Raw genomic sequence first — 5,311 nt, 5'->3', positions numbered from 1 at the left:
AAAGATGGGAAGTATATATCCTAAATGCCCTGTAGCCTCTCGAAGATAAGTATGGACTTCATTATACCGATCCGCAAGACTCTACTAGACACTTGCTCATGACTTGTAGAACCTATGAATCCTAGAGATCTGATACCACCTTGTCACGACCCAAAATCCAACTAGTCGTGATGGCACCTAACCCAACCCGCTAGGTAAGCCAACTTTCAATTATCCAATTCCAAACAATTTAAGTGAATAAAGATCTTAATCTTATACATCCCCCAAGAACTGGTAGTACAAAACATGAGCTTCTAAGAATAGAGTAAACAAAGCGGAAATGAAATAAATACATAGTCTGTTTGAATAATTCATAAATAGAGCTTTTATAAATCTAAGGCTACCCTGAACAAGAGGCAGCTACAACAAGAACGCAGGTACATCTTCAAGTCCCGCAACCATCGAGCACAGCAACAACAGCAGCCAACATCTGCACGCAATGTGCAGAAGTGTAGTATCAATACAACTGACCCCATGTACTGAGTAAGTAACAAACCTAGCCTTAGGTTGAAAGTAGTGACGATCTTCTACCAAGGTCGGGTCCAAAACCACTAGTCCACAACAGTCCATAACAACATAAAGCAAATAATACCAGAAGCAACTCAGAGATAAAATGCTCAGCCAAATCATGATTTCAAAAATAATAGTTCTTCCTTTCAAGTACATCAGTGAAAAACCCAAATCGTTTACCGAAATTTCCAAAAATATGAATAAGTTTGAAAGCAATAATTTTCCCAAAATCCTTTCAATAATTAATAAAATATCTCATTTACTTTCCCAGATAACCAGTGTAAAACAAATGCATCACTATGCCCATCTGTTAGCATGTATGAGATATCCTGAATAATGTGATATCGTACAGCATGAGGAAAACACATCTCTATGCATATATGTCATGTGTGCATGTCAATGCAGTGTATCTCAGAGATTGTACTCATGTACTCACACTCTCAGAGTTCTCAATCTCACTATCTTGCATTCTCTCTCATTGTCCTCAGCACACTCAATCACTCAGTGCTATAAAATACATGCTGCGGCATGCAGCCCGATCCCTGTTTATAGTCGACTGCGCTCACTGGCGGTGTACAGACTCATGAGGGGCTCCTACAGCCCAAGCGCTATAAGTACGGACAACTCACGTGCCATAATATAAGTATCTGGATCCGCATGGCCAACTCACGTGATGCACGACCAACTCACGTGCAATAATAATATAAGGATCCACACGGCCAACTGGCGTGCAATAATAATATAATGATCCGCACGGCCAACTGACGTGCAATAATAATATAAGAATCTGCACGGCCAACTCACGTGCTGCACGGCTAACTCACGTGCAATAATAAGCGAATAAGGCTTGCTGTAGGTGGGCAGCCCCGATCCATATAATAGTAATAATATATATAAAGCCAACATGGCCTGCTGCGACGTGCAGCCCGATCCCAAAAATATCCTCACAATTAGACCATCGGCCTTCCTCAGTCATCAATCTCTCCAGTCTCTCTCTCATGGGCTTACAATGTCATGAGAATAGCCCAAAAATGATGATATGATGTATCAATAAATAATAACAGAGACTAAGATATGATATGTAATGACATGAATATGACTGAGTATAATTTTCAATTTAAAATAAATAATTCACAGCTATGACCTCTGTAGGTCCCAATAATACTGGCACATAGCCTCAACATGATTTTTAATATGCTTTTCAGCTCAATTTCTTTAACACATAAAACTGCATGAAAAATGGCAAGATTATTTAACTACAAAATTCAACAAAAACAACTATGTCACAATTTCTATAGTGCACGCCCATACGCCCGTCACCTAGCATGTGCGTCACCTCCCAACAATTCACATAATACATATATTCAGGGTTCATACCCTCAGCTCCAAGATTAGAAGAGTTACTTACCTCGAACAAGCCAAATCCAATGTCGAGCAAGCTAAGCAATGCTCCAGAAATTCCATTATGCGCGTATACCTTCCAAACGGCTCGAATCTAGTCACAATTAATTTGTTTTAGCTTACAAAAATTATAGGAATTAATTTCATATCAAAATACTAATATTTTCCAAAAATCCGAAATTACGCCCCAAAAATACCTGTGGGGCCCACGTCTCGTAATCCGATAAAACTCACAATATCCGAACCCCCATTCAACCACGAGTCCAACCATACCAATATTACTCAAATTCGACCATAACTCGGCCTTCAAATCCTCAATTAAAGTCTATGAATTTTTCTACTATTTTCAACCCAAAACACTAAATTGTTGATATAAACAATAATAGATTCGTGTAATTTTACCAAAACCGAGTTAGAATCACTTACCCCAATCCATATGGTGAAAATCGCCTCAAAAATCGCTTCAATCCGAGCTCCATAGCTCCAAATGTGTTAAAATGGCCGAAACCTCAAAATATATCTTCTGTCCAGGCATTTACACTTCGCGATCGCGAAGCACAAAAATTGTCTGCCCAAAATTTGCCTTTCGCGATCGCGAAGAACAAATTCCCAGCACTTCCAGACAGCCTCTAGTATAATGGTCATAACTCTTTGTACAAAACTCCAAATTGCAAATGGTTTAACTTTCTGAAAACTAGACACCAAGGGATATAAATTTCATTTGTTTCTTCTCTTCCAATTCCTTACAGATTTCTAGATATAAGCTTCCAAAGTCAGCCCTGTGCAACGGAGATTTCCAAACTCTTCCCGGACAGCCTATAGTGTATCCACCATAAATCTTGGTACACAACTCCAAATTACAAATGGTTTATATTTCTGCAAACTAGACATCAAGGGCTATAACCTTCATTTTTGGATCATCTCCAAATTCCTTATAGATTGTGAGATATAAGTTTCCAAAATCGGGTTAGTGCAACAGAGATTTTGTTCTACGCGATCGCAAAAGAGCTTCCGCGTAGGCAAAAACCAGCAACTAAAAATGGCCTAGAAATGGTCCGTAACCACCCCAAAACTCACCCGAGCCCCTCGGGACCTTAACCAAATATACGAACAAGTCCCTAAACATCATACAAACTTAGTCGAAGCCTCGAATCACATCAAACAACGCTAAAACTACGAATCGCACCTTAATTCATGCCTAATGAACTTTGAACTTTCAAATTCTATATCTTGTGCCGAAATACATCAAATCAATCCGAAATGACTTCAAATTTTGCACACAAGTCATAAATAACATAATGAAGCTATTCCAATTTTCAGAATCGGATTCCGACCTCGATATCAAAAAGTCAACCCCCCGGTCAAACTTCCCAAAAATTCAACTTTCGGCATTTCAAGCCTAATTCCACTATGGACCTCCAAAAATATTTCCGGACACGCTCCTAAGTCCAAAATCACCATACGGAGCTATTGGAATTATCAAAATTTGAATCCGAGGTCGTTTACACATAAGTCCATATTTGTTCACTATTTTAACTTAAACTTTAAACCTTGGAACTAAGTATTCCAATTCATTCCAAAACCTCACCGGACCCGAACCAATTACCTCGGCAATTCACACAACAAATGTAAAGTACAATTTGAGAAGTAAATGGGGAAACGAGATTGTAATACTCAAAACGACCGGCCGGGTCGTTACACCAATCCCTCTTGCTTGTAGATAGCTAGGGGAATTAAGTTGATGCTAGCCCCATTATCCCAAAGGGCTAGTGCAAAGTCACACAATCCGATAGTGCATGGAATGGTGAAAGCTCCCGGGTCCTCTTTCTTTTGGACGGCGGTTGTTGCAATGATGGAACTAACTCGGTGAGTGACATTCACCACTTCATTCTTGGTGGTTTTGTTTTTAGTGATCAAGTCCTTCAATTACTTTGCAAAACCCAGCATCTCTTGAAATGCTTTCACAAATGGAATGTGCATCGATAATTGCTTTAGGATGTCATAGTACTTCTCGAGTTTGCTATCATCAACCCTTCTAGCTAGACTTTGAGGGAAAAGAGGGGGAGGTCTAGGAATTGGTGCTAGAGGTTTTGGTGCCTCTATTACCTTTTCCTTAACCTCTTCATGGTTCACTTCTTGAGCTTTCACCTTCTTTGGGAGTCTTTTAACTTCAATAACATTTGGCACCTCAACTTGTGCCTCGACTTCTTGTTCAGAATCTTCCACTTAGACCACTTGTTCATTCTCTCCTTGAAGTAGTTTCCCACTTCAAGTTGTAATGGTCATACAATGATAGGTTGGGCCACTCCCACTACCTTTTGGGTTTGAAATTGTATCACTTGGGAGCGTGCCTTTTTTCTTCGGATTTTGTTCTCTTGAGAAATCTCTCATTTGCATCTCCAACTTTTGAATAGATGCGGTGTGAGAACCCACAAGCTTGGTCATATTTTTCATTGAAGTATCGAATCTCTCTTGATTTTGCAATACTCTTTCAAGCATGTTTTCCAACTTGGACTCACTTGAAGAACTCTCCTTCCAATGTGGAGAGTTAGAATATTTCCCCTTTGGTGGAACATAGGGGTTTGAACTCCGATTAGAAAAATTGTTGTTGTTACTCCAATTTTCTTGATTTGAACTACTTTGGTCGTTTCACCATTATTGGTTGCCTTGCCCTTGGGGGTTAGATCTTCATTTGTGGTGTTGTTCGGAACCTTGATAGGGTTGTCTTTGATATCCTCCTTGTGAATTGTTGACATAATATGCTTCTTCGTATTCTTCAATTGACATTGGTTGCACATCTTCCACAATATTCACCTTTTTTGTTTGGCTTTCAGTGAACATTGTGCATCATCATGGAATTGAAGTTGATTCCTCAAAGATTGACGCCATTCAGAAAATGACCGAGCCAAAGAACTTGAGGGAGCTTCAAAGTCTCCAAGGAAACTTAGCATTCATCCGAAGGTTCATCTCTAATCTGGTTGGATGGTGTCAACCCTTCAATCATCTATTGAGGAAGGATATCCCTTTTCATTGGGATCAGTCATGTCAAGATGCTTTTGAAAGCATCAAAATATACTTGCTGAATCCACCTGTGTTAGGGGCGCCAAAGCTTGGGAAGCCATTAATACTCTGCATCGCAGCACAAGAATGTTCACTTGGAGCACTACTTGCTCAAGAGAATAAGGAAGGAAAGGAACAATCCTAGTACTACCTCAGTCGAACTCTGATAGGAGCTGAGTTGAACTATACGCCTGTTGAGATAATATGCCTAGCACTACGTTATGCGATAAAGAAACTAAGGTATTATTTTGAAGCGTACACCATCAAACTCATCTCTCGAGCAGATCCCGTGAAGTTTGTG

The sequence above is a fragment of the Nicotiana tabacum genome, chromosome 15 (assembly GCF_000715075.1).
Source record: "Nicotiana tabacum cultivar K326 chromosome 15, ASM71507v2, whole genome shotgun sequence".
Lineage (NCBI taxonomy): Eukaryota > Viridiplantae > Streptophyta > Magnoliopsida > Solanales > Solanaceae > Nicotiana > Nicotiana tabacum.
This window is presented reverse-complemented; position numbering follows the sequence as displayed.